This window comes from Ptychodera flava, chromosome 13, assembly GCF_041260155.1.
Source record: "Ptychodera flava strain L36383 chromosome 13, AS_Pfla_20210202, whole genome shotgun sequence".
NCBI classification, from domain to species: Eukaryota; Metazoa; Hemichordata; class Enteropneusta; family Ptychoderidae; genus Ptychodera; species Ptychodera flava.
The window spans coordinates 1064956-1077744 of NC_091940.1; the positions used below are offsets into that span (position 1 = coordinate 1064956).

A 12789-nucleotide genomic window follows, 5' to 3' on the forward strand; every position below is an offset into this window, starting at 1 on the left:
TTATATAGACAAATTTTGATCAAAAAATGTATGTATCATGTGTGTAGGTATTTGGCCTTTCACAGCACCTTCAGATTCATGCCTGATGATGAAGTATCATAGCTGTTGGTCCATACCTGCAGTGTTAACCCCACCACATCAGCTATGGGAATGTCCATAGACAACAGTATAACCGCCAGCACACTTGTTCCAGTTTTGTTTGGCGATATTTCGAAAAGTTTCCACCCAAATTACAATTGCCAACACTCATCGACAACTTGGTTATTACACCCGAAAAGGAACAGTTTCCGAGTAGTCATGTTGGAAAACACTGGAATAACGGCAATAGTTTGGTGACTTTTGAGCAGATTTCTGGTCATGGTAGGTCCCTAATAATCTAGCTGCAAAACTGTAGCTCTACGGTGAGGGGGTTGGTTAGTTTTGGTTTTTGTGACCTCGCTAACTAGCAGAACTACAATGCCCGCAAATGGCGTGGCATTTTGATGTACCACACATTTACTGCATTTGGTCCTACCAATTTATCACAACTGACGGCTAAACACTATACTACATTAACCGTAGAGCTACAATTTTGCAGCTAACTAATAACCAAGCTGTTGATGAGTGTTAATAGGTCAAACCCGGAATTCGAATGGACCACGGTACAAACAAACCCACGTGTGTAGGCGCGCATAGCCGAACGTGTATTTCCATACGCATTAGTGCACATGTGCCTAAAGTTGCCAGTAGGCATTGTATACTTCAGAGAGTAAAGGGCCCCTGTCTCCGTAGTATACACTGGCAACTCCAGGGGTTCCCAGACACACACCAAAACCACTACTGACCATACCATCTCGCCCCATACCATTTAGCCCTAAAATCAATGCCACTCTGCCCAAAACTTATCGCAAACCAATTTGCAGGTGAAAACAATGTTAGGATACGTCATGGCATCGTTATTTTAGGATGAGTTGATGGTACTATACTTTGGGTGTAGTGATTTTAGTACGACTCAGGCGAAGTGGCGTTGGACGAGGTAGTACTTGAGACGAGGTGGTTTTGGTACGAAATGGTTTTGGGGGAAGTTGTGTGGGGTGAACTGGTTTTGGTGTGAAAAGTTGGACCCCACTCCTCCGGGCCCCCTTCGGGAAGGGGGCGGTTTCTAGACGTTTCGGCACCAAGACTTTTCAGCCCAAGATGTTTCGGCCTCCCAATTTCAGGCCCAAAGTTGTTTTGGCACCTCGACCCAAGAAGTTTCTGCATCACTCAAGGCTACTTGTGCAAGTTCTGGGAACTAGTGCTGGGGCGTGATGTTGATAGTAATCAAAGTACTAAAAAGTATAGTGTCAACTACATTCACGTACATGTTTTATTTTTGTGAGAACATGGTAAGAGACCGTAAGAAAAAGCTTCGTATCATTTGCAAATCTGTGACACAAGTTTATCGATAGAAATAGCCGCCGACGCAGCAAAAAATTGAAAGCGATGCCGAAAGAGCACGGCAAAAGTCACACAAAATGCACGTAAAAGTACTGTACAGAACGCAAAGGTCACGCTTACGAATATGACGGGTCAGACAATTACTAAATAATTTGAAAAAAAATCGGGCCAATGGCACTTGATCACAACTGGCACATTGTGAAACTACTCATAATTAATGAGGTACAATATGTGGCGTCATGAGGTGTCCCATCATACCATATATGAAGGGTGTAGCACTTGTGGTTACTGAGTTATGGACAAATATGTATATTTCAGGTCAAATCAGTGTTCTCCACAAATGAAATTAAAGGCGGGCGGCTAATTAGCATATGTATTTGCATAATATTTGCATACAATTTACATATCACCAGGGCTATTCACAAGGCACTCCAGTGATGAGATATACTTCTGACATTCTCAATATTTTTCTCCATTCAGCAGTGATTAATGGCAAGCTATACAATTTATTTTCACATTTAAATCCTGTCTATTTACTTTAAATAAATAATAAAACATCAAAAGTCAAAAAAAACACATTGAACTAATACAAACAATACACAATTTAGTAAATATATTGCACAATACCAACATGAAAATTCAAAAGTAGGCCTACATGAGAAGTAATCAGTGTTCGAAATAATCGGTGGCAAATGGTGGCACGTTTTCATGTGACCCTCTGTTACTATATGTTTGTCTGTAGCCGGATTGGTAAAGCCATGAACGTCTTTTTTTACGTCCATGACAAGTTGACACGGGACTGAATAATGCACTAAGTTACAATGCGGAGTCAGCGGAGCATGCCTGCAGAGAAACATACGTTGACTTTAAAACTCAATTCATAATAAAGGGAGGCCCGAAAAAAATGATACCAAGTATTTCCAAGAGAAAGATTTGAAATTTCATCGACTCTTAGTTCGGCAAACGTACAAAACTTCGACAACTGCGCGGCGTAGGCTGCCATGCATGTTTGTGTGGAGCACGCTGGCGCACTAGATCTCGATCACACGCGACCTTTGAACTATACAGTAGGCCTACAGAACCGTATGTACGGCATGGCACATAGCTGCTGTATTCGGATGATCACACGAATGATGATTTTAGCTCGTGCAGTTTCTTTTTACTTCATTTCATTGTGCTTTGATATTTTAAAACGGTCACGGATTTTGAAACTTGATCAAACGCAACTGCTTCTCAAAGTCAATCGAATGAATCCATGCAAGTTACGAATGCGTGACAGGAAATGACACACATGGCTTCAACGTCATGTGGACGTACACGGATCTCAAAATGGCTAACTTGGCTCGGATACGCAACGACCTGAGCACGCGAAGTACCATACTTTTTTTGCATCTGATATTTGTCTCAACCAATCGTACGATTTTAGCCAGATCTGATCGAAATCACTTTTCCTGACCTTCGGATCCTTACAAGTACGAGACATTGGCGGCAATGGCAGTTGACAATAGCATAGATGCTTTGACTGAGTGTCCGCTGGCAAAAATGCAACACCGAGCCTTCGAGTGTACCGTGTCCGTTGTATGAAATGGACGGTGTCTGTACGGTACGGTCGGCAGCTTAACACATTTCAAGCTTTTTGAATTGAAGTCTTAGCCAGTGTTCATCGGCACTACGGCCGTTTCACACTTGAAAAGCTTGCTGAAATAAGAGCGTGACAAAATCGCCGCTGCTAGAAAACATAGGTCTTCAACCACATTTACTAAAGAGTATCGGCGCCGGCGGATATGAAACAGGATCGGGCGAAAAAAAATAAAGGATCGGGGCCGTCGGGGCCTGGGGAGAACATTGAGGATTGCATGCAGTCGCAAAACAAACCGACAGATGTGTGAACGTCCCTCTTTATTACACGACGTTGTCAGTTGCTGTCATTTTTATTCAATAGGCTTTCAGATGTTCGGACAACTGACTGTGAAAACAGTTTAGGCGACAGAAAACAAAGGTGGGCGGGCGAGATTAAAGGCGGGCGGGCGAGATTAAAGGTGGGCGGCGACAAAAAGAAGCCGGGCGCACCGCCCGTCAAAACCCCTTGTGGAGAACACTGCAAATGTCACTGAGGTCATGTGACATTTTGTCAAAAAATTTAATTGCTAAGTCATCCCTATATACCAAAAATCAGACCTAGCTCTATCGACTCGCTCAAAATTAGATATGCACATAATTAATGAGGTACAATATGTGGCGTCATAAGGTGTCCCATCATACCATATATGAAGGGTGTAGCACTTGTGGTTACTGAGTTATGGACAAATATGTTTATTTGAGGTCAAAGGTCACCGAGGTCACGGGAGATTTGTCAAAATATTTTATATATCTGCGTGAACGGAGGGACATGACCCAATCTGTAAGGCCCTGGACTTCATCCATGGGGACTAAAAACTGTGTCACTGAATCCTTTTTGCAATATGAATATGATGACAAACTAAATTTTTATTTTACTTGGCCTTATACATGGGATTCTATAGACAGCTGACTTATACATGGCAGTCTATGGTGGTGTAAACTAAAAAGTCCTCTAACATGGCCAAATCAACTTGCATCTGTATGGGGTAGGGTACTATCCTTGTGCAAAGTTTGAAAGAAATTGACCAGGGCATGTCTGAGGTATCTGCGTGAACAGACGGATGGATGCACACACGGACGCAGGCACGCACACACGGACATGACCAAACCTATAAGTCCCCCCGGACGGTGTCCGTGGAGACTAATTAGACAGACCACGAAGTCAATGAGCAACATACAGCTGAAAGACTATTTTTCACATTGCGATTTTAAGCCCATTTTTATGAGAAAAGGGACATGTATATGTATATGGAGAAAACAGCAGAAGACATATTTGTAAATTGTTTGTTAAGTGACAATCATATATGCATCTCTTGAAATTTTGTGGTTATAAGGTATAACAGTAGTGTAAGAATAATGAGGTTAGAATAAGTTAGTAAAGCTAAGTTGACAGTAATTAAGATTACAAAATTAAAGCTGCAAGCAGCGTTGGCGGGGCCCAAGCGGATAACATTGTTGAAAAATCTTGCACTAATGATATTATGTGCAAAATTCGAGCTTGAAAAAGTAGGATTTTGAACATCATCTAATAGTTACTGTACGTTTCACTTGGAATTTAATATTTTACGAAAATCCAATATGGCGGCCAAACCACGAGACCGATCAAAACCTATTTCACAAACTTGAAACACATCACTTTAAAGATGGTATATGCAAAATTTCAGTCAATTCGATGTTTGTTCGGGAGAAGAAGATTTTTAAAGATTAAATCACGATTTTTGAAAAATCCAATATGGCGGCCAAACCATGTGACCGATCAAAAGGCCTTTCGCAAACTTGAAAGAAATCACACTAAAGATGTTACATGTCAAATTTCAATCGAATCTGTGTATTGGTTCTGGAGTAGAAGATTTTTAAAGATTAAATCACGATTTTCGCAAAATCCAATATGGCGGCCAAACCATGTGACCGATCAAAACGCCTTTCGCAAACTCGAAAGAGATTACACTTACAATGTTACATGTCAATTTCAGTCGAATCGTGTGTTGGTTCTGGAGAAGAAGATTTTCAACAATTAAATCAGATTTTTTGCAAAATCCAATATGGCGGCCAGACCAAGAGACCGATCAAAACGCGTTTCGCAAACTTGAAAGAGATCACACTTAAGATGCTACATGTCAAATTTCAGTTGAATCGGTGTGTTTGTTCTGGAGAAGAAGATTTTTGAAGATTAAATCACGATTTTCGCAAAAATCCAATATGGCGGCCAGACCACGTGACCGATTAAAACGCCTTTCGCAAACTTGAAAGAGATCACACTTAAGATGCTACATGTCAAATTTCAGTTGAATCGGTGTGTTTGTTCTGGAGAAGAAGATTTTTGAAGATTAAATCACGATTTTTGCAAAATCCAATATGGCGGCCAAACCACGTGACCGATCAAAACGCCTTTCGCAAACTTAAAGAGATCACACTTAAGATGTTACATGTGAAATTTCAGTCAAATCGGTGTTTTGGTTCTGGAGAAGAAGATTTTTAAAGATTAAATCACGATTTTTGCAAAATCCAATATGGCGGCCAAGGTCACGTGACCGCATGCGATTTTATTGGCAAATTCTTAAGACCTTAGACCATGCTTGCTATACAAAAAATTTCAAATCGACTAGACCCCTGGGTCTTCTGGAGAAGCCATTTTTAGGTTTTTGGAAAATCCAATATGGCCGCCAGGTCACGTGACCAATCGAAATTTGTATACCCAGGTGCACGAGATCTCATAGGTACCTATTAGCCCTGCAAGTTTCAGAAGTTTGCGGTAAGCGGTGGTTGAGTTCTAGGTCGACAAAAAAAGAGCGGAAGAAGAAGAAGAAGAATTAAAGCTGCAAGCAGCGTTGGCGGGGCCCAAGCGGTGAACATGGTTGAAAAATCTTGCAATAAGATATTATGTGCAAAATTCGAGCTTGAAAAGTAGTAGATTTTGAACATCATCTAATAGTTGCTGTACGTTTCACTTGGAATTTAATATTTTACGGAAAATCCAATATGGCGGCCAACCACGAGACCGATCAAAACCTATTTCACAAACTTGAACCACATCACTTTAAAGATGGTTTATGCAAAATTTCAGTCAATTCGATGTTTGTTCGGGAGAAGAAGATTTTTAAAGATTAAATCACGATTTTCGCAAAATCCAATATGGCGGCCAAACCACGTGACCGATCAAAACGCCTTTCGCAAACTTGAAAGAGATCACACTAAAGATGTTACATGTCAAATTTCAATCGAATCTGTGTATTGGTTCTGGAGTAGAAGATTTTTAAAGATTAAATCACGATTTTCGCAAAATCCAATATGGCGGCCAAACCATGTGACCGATCAAAACGCCTTTCGCAAACTTGAAAGAGATCACACTTAAGATGTTATATGTCAAATTTCAGTCGAATCGGTGTGTTGGTTCAGGAGAAGAAGATTTTTAAAGATTAAATGACGATTTTCGCAAAAATCCAATATGGCGGCCAGACCACGTGACCGATTAAAACGCCTTTCGCAAACTTGAAAGAGATCACACTTAAGATGCTACATGTCAAATTTCAGTTGAATCGGTGTGTTTGTTCTGGAGAAGAAGATTTTTGAAGATTAAATCACGATTTTTGCAAAATCCAATATGGCGGCCAAACCACGTGACCGATCAAAAGGCCTTTCGCAAACTTGAAAGAGATCACACTAAAGATGTTACATGTCAAATTTCAATCGAATCTGTGTATTGGTTCTGGAGTAGAAGATTTTTAAAGATTAAATCACGATTTTCGCAAAATCCAATATGGCGGCCAAACCATGTGACCGATCAAAACGCCTTTCGCAAACTTGAAAGAGATCACACTTAAGATGTTATATGTCAAATTTCAGTCGAATCGGTGTGTTGGTTCAGGAGAAGAAGATTTTTAAAGATTAAATGAGGATTTTCGCAAAAATCCAATATGGCGGCCAGACCACGTGACCGATTAAAACGCCTTTCGCAAACTTGAAAGAGATCACACTTAAGATGCTACATGTCAAATTTCAGTTGAATCGGTGTGTTCGTTCTGGAGAAGAAGATTTTTGAAGATTAAATCACGATTTTTGCAAAATCCAATATGGCGGCCAAACCACGTGACCGATCAAAAAGCCTTTTGCAAACTTGAAAGAGATCACACTTAAGATGTTACATGTGAAATTTCAGTCAAATCGGTGTTTTGGTTCTGGAGAAGAAGATTTTTAAAGATTAAATCACGATTTTGCAAAATCCAATATGGCGGCCAGGTCACGTGACCGCATGCGATTTTATTAGCAAATTCTTAAGACCTCAGGCCATGCTTGCTATACAAAAAATTTCAAATCGACTAGACCCCTGGGTCGTCTGGAGAAGCCATTTTTAGGTTTTTGAAAAATCCAATATGGCCGCCAGGTCACGTGACCAATCAAAATTTGTATACCCAGGTGCACGAGATCTCATAGGTACCTATTAGCCCTGCAAGTTTCAGAAGTTTGCGGTAAGCGGTGGTTTGAGTTCTAGGTCGACAAAAAAAGAGCGGAAGAAGAAGAAGAAGAAGAAGAAGAAGAAGAATATTGAACTCCTATAAAACCAATAGGGGCCCAGCCGGTAGGCTTGGGCCCCTAATTAAAGCTGCAAGCAGCGTTGGCGGGGCCCAAGCGGTGAACATGGTTGAAAAATCTTGCAATAATGATATTATGTGCAAAATTCGAGCTTGAAAAAGTAGGATTTTGAACATCATCTAATAGTTACTGTACGTTTCACTTGGAATTTAATATTTTACGGAAAATCCAATATGGCGGCCAAACCACGAGACCGATCAAAACCTATTTCACAAACTTGAAACACATCACTTTAAAGATGGTATATGCAAAATTTCAGTCAATTCGATGTTTGTTCGGGAGAAGTAGATTTTTAAAGATTAAATCACGATTTTCGAAAAATCCAATATGGCGGCCAAACCACGTGACCGATCAAAAGGTCTTTCGCAAACTCAAAAGAGATTACACTTAAGATATCACATGTCAAATTTCAGTCGAATCTGTGTGTTGGTTCTGGAGAAGAAGATTTTCAACAATTAATCAGATTTTTCGCAAAATCCAATATGGCAGCCAAACCATGTGACCGATCAAAACGCCTTTCGCAAACTCAAAAGAGATTACACTTAAGATGTTACATGTCAAATTTCAGTCGAATCGGTGTGTTGGTTCTGGAGAAGAAGATTTTCAACAATTAAATCAGATTTTCGCAAAATCCAATATGGCGGCCAGACCAAGTGACCGATCAAAACGCGTTTCGCAAACTTGAAAGAGATCACACTTAAGATGTTATATGTGAAATTTCATTTGAATCGGTGTTTTGGTTCTGGAGAAGAAGATTTTTAAAGATTAAATCACGATTTTCGCAAAAATCCAATATGGCGGCCAGACCACGTGACCGATTAAAACGCCTTTCGCAAACTTGAAAGAGATCACACTTAAGATGCTACATCTTAAATTTCAGTTGAATCGGTGTGTTTGTTCTGGAGAAGAAGATTTTTGAAGATTAAATCACGATTTTTGCAAAATCCAATATGGCGGCCAAACCACGTGACCGATCAAAATGCCTTTCGCAAACTTGAAAGAGATCACACTTAAGATGTTACATCTTAAATTTCAGTCAAATCGGTGAGTTGGTTCTGGAGAAGAAGATTTTAAAGATTAAATCACGATTTTCGCAAAATCCAATATGGCGGCCAAGGTCACGTGACCGCATGCGATTTTATTGGCAAATTCTTAAGACCTTAGGCCATGCTTGCTATACAAAAAATTTCAAATCGACTAGACCCCTGGGTCTTCTGGAGAAGCCATTTTTAGGTTTTTGGAAAATCCAATATGGCCGCCAGGTCATGTGACCAATCGAAATTTGTATACCCAGGTGCACGAGATCTCATAGGTACCTATTAGCCCTGCAAGTTTCAGAAGTTTGCGGTAAGCGGTGATTGAGTTCTAGGTCGACAAAAAAGAGCGGAAGAAGAAGAAGAAGAAGATTAAAGCTGCAAGCAGCGTTGGCGGGCCCAAGCGATTAACTTGGTTTCCAAATCTTCCACTGGTTATATTATGTGCAAAATTTTAGCTTGAAAACAGTCAAGTTCTTGTAAAGAAGAATTTTGAACATCATCTCACATTTATCTGTTCCCTGCAAAATACAATGTGGCGGCAAAAACATGTGAGCGATCTAATTGCCTTTCACAAACCTGAAAGAGCTCTCACTAAGAATGACAAAAGTGGAATTTCACTTCCATCAGTGTTTTGGTTCAGGAGAAGAAGATTTGTAGAGATAAATTGCGATTTTCAAGAAATCAAATATGGCGTCTTAAACTGAGCACGGTGACCTACCAAAAATGTGGTTTCAAAAGTACAAGACATATATGATTTAGATACTACTCAAAATTTACAATACGGGAAGGTTAAAATATTCCATCAAATAAATGTATTAATCTCTGAAATTTTTGGCATAATAATTGCAAATTTGGTTAAAAAATAAATAATTAGTCATATATTTTTTCATTTCATCTTTACTGTTTAAAGTTTTACTTTTGTATAATGTTTTGACAAAACTGTGAAAATTTAGAAAATCAAGCACGGTGACCCCCTCTTTTTTCTTTAATATTTGATTATTCTCATATGCTAGAATGCAAAAATTTTCATGTGTTCTTCCTTGTGTTGCTTTCTGGCCTGATCTTGTTTAGGTAATGTTTTACTGTCATGAGACACAAACTCTTCTTCAACTACAATGTATATCGGAGTCAGAGCTATCTCTGTCACTGCTAACGTATATACTACAGTAGCAGGGCGGTATCTGATAGTGACAGTTGCCCATAGGAAGAAGTTGTATTAACTTTGATAATTTTGACACTATTTTTGTTCAGTTTATCATACAACTGCGTTCTTGTTCTACTCTCTACAGCATGTTGAACTGTCCAGTATTCAGCTTGCTAGCACAGCCTGTGTATGTGTACCACGTATCAGTGCTGACAACTGACTGTCAGTCTGAACTCTAATCAAACTATCACCTAAATACATATTTATATGTACAGGTTTTGTCGACAAACTGAACATTGTGTGTTTGAGCATGCTGTAGGGAGACAGCAGGAAACTGTAGTTGATATATTAGATAGATTGCAAAAATCATCAACGGTTGCAGCTTCTGCCCTGTTACTAGGCTCAAGTTAGATTTTTTATGACAATCACACATGTTAGATTTTTTCGAGATATAAGTCATGGAATGTGACAAAATGGTTCTAGATTCTGTTAAATTATTACTAACATAACAACATTTGAATGACATAAAAATGGTATTCACTTCATTAGATTACCTACAAAAAAACTTGGATCGGAAAATGTAAAACATAAAAGGGAACCAATAAATTTTCAAGTGCCCCCTGCAGGTAGAGCAAATTTTCAAGTCCCCCTCTACTACCCCCAAAATTTTCGATTTCCCCTTCCTGAATGAATACTTCCAGCCCCCCCCCCCCCCCACCTTTTTTTGTGAACGCAGCCTTTGTAAAAAACCTGCAATCGCTATCACTGCTGTACTGTACATATCGCACTATAACGGCACGAAACCTGTTTCAGCATACCAGTTTTTCAAACGAATTATACGTAGATATCCATTTTCATAGCAGTTCAAAAGTAAAATACTCAAAGACTTGACAAATATGTGCATGTTAGACTTTCGATACATTTGCTTTACGCTTGAATTTAGCATGGAGCTTTGGTAGCTCCATGAATTTAGCAAGCGATGCTCGGACAGCGCACAGCGTATCGATGACACTTGGGTCAGGGGTCATCACCAAAAAAGTCAGTGCGTATCCACGGCCAGGTTGAATCATGCCACGGATCGCGGAAATCACGGATCATAAATCCAAATGTTCATGTCTATTACTGAAACAGAACCCTAAAATATAAAACACATAATGTTTTGATATTGAGAACCATCTTTTTGTTTCACTGACGATCAAGTTAAATGTTCAAATATCGCGACAAGACTTGCGGATTTGCACAATATGAATGCGGAAGTACGTCGACTGTACTGGGCGGATGAGCGGGCGCCTTCTCTGAAAATCTGTTTCCGATATAACGTCACAATAGCTGAAAAATCTTGCGAATTCATCTTCAAGGAAGCCAATTCACACAAGTTTCTAACATCAGTAAGGATATTTGCTTATTGGCAGCTATACACCATCAACATTTTCGCCGTTCAGGAGTGCCTTACTCGCTCGACCTTGTTAAAAAAGCCGTATGCTTTGGCCGTTTAAATTTACCCATGGAGATCGCCATTGTGAATCTCGCCGCAGAGACTCAAGTTAACCACAGACCGTTGCCGGGAACAAACACACCTGAACGCAGGGCTACTTTTGCACTAATAAACTTCACAAATTAAGGAAGTACATGTTTACTGAGTGTTCCCACTGTAATAAGTTGTGCAACAATTCTTCTGAACAGCTACACTATCAACTGAAATGGTCACACCTATTTAGACCTAGAACTATGGCAAGAGCGTCCAGCTTTGAATAGCAATTTTACCGACAGGCTGTGAGTAACAGCAGCCATTTTAAACCTAGTTTCCTTCCCAACTGACAACAATCAATAAACTATTTGTAGTTGGTAATTGCGGCCGCCTGCTAGCCGCATCGTAGACTGTGATTTGTGAATATTTTAGTGGGGTGAAGGCGATGTGAGACACCTGAGTGTGGTCAACGCGATAGGCGGGGTGAGTGCTATATAATATCCCGGAATCCCGAGGACACCGCGACATTGCACTTTGATATGATATCCGATATTTACGGCTATTAGACTATACAATACCGAAGTTAGATTGGCTGGACTAGATCTATAAGATGGTGAAATCTCCAATCTATATCGGATATTCACCCTCGATTTGACAGAATCTAGTATCGCCTGGTATCGAAGTTACAGTCAGGTCCTTCGCAGTCGGGTTTGTAAGGTAAGGTGATGAAATGTCCGAGATATATATATATATATATATATATATATATATATATATATATATATATATATATATAATATATATATATATATATATATATATATATATATGATATTTACCAGCGATTTGACAGAATCTAGTATCGCTTAGTATCGAAGTTAGAGTCAGTCCTTGGAAGTCGGATTTGTGAAAACCTGTAAGGTGGTGAAATCTCCGATATATATGTCGGATATTTACCCGCGATTTGACAGAATCTGGTATCGTCTAGTATCGAAGCTAGAGTCAGTCCTGGGAAGTCGGGTTTGACAAGAAGTGTAAGGTGGTGAAATGTCCGATATACATATCGGATAAATGTCCGATATACATATTGGATATTTACCTGCGTTATGACAGAATCTGGTATCGTTAAGTATCGAAGCTATAGAGTCAGTCCTTGGAAGTCGGGTTTGACAAGAAGTGTAAGGTGGTGAAATCTCCGATATATATCGAACATTTACCGGCGATTTGAGAAAATCTAGTATCGTCTAGTAACGAAGCTAGAGTCAGTCCTTGGAAGTCGGGTTCGACCAGAACTGCATGTAAGGTGGTGTATTCTTCGATATATATCGGACATTTACCCGCGATTTGAGAAATCTAGTATCGTCTATTATAGAAGCTAGAGTCAGTCCTTTGAAGTCGGGTTTGGCAAAACCTGTAATGTGGTGAAATCCCCGATATATACCGGATATTTACCCACGATTTAACAGAAAGTATATAGTCTAGTGTCGAAGCTAGAGTCAGTCATTGAAAGT

General features: G+C 39.7%; 1 protein-coding gene across 2 annotated transcripts in view; it reads right to left on the reverse strand.

Annotated features, from left to right (window-relative positions):
* LOC139148632 (unconventional prefoldin RPB5 interactor-like) overlaps nt 1–12789 on the reverse strand; it is a 72594-nt gene that overhangs the window by 25088 nt on the left and 34717 nt on the right. The gene's annotated exons all lie outside the window — the stretch shown is intronic.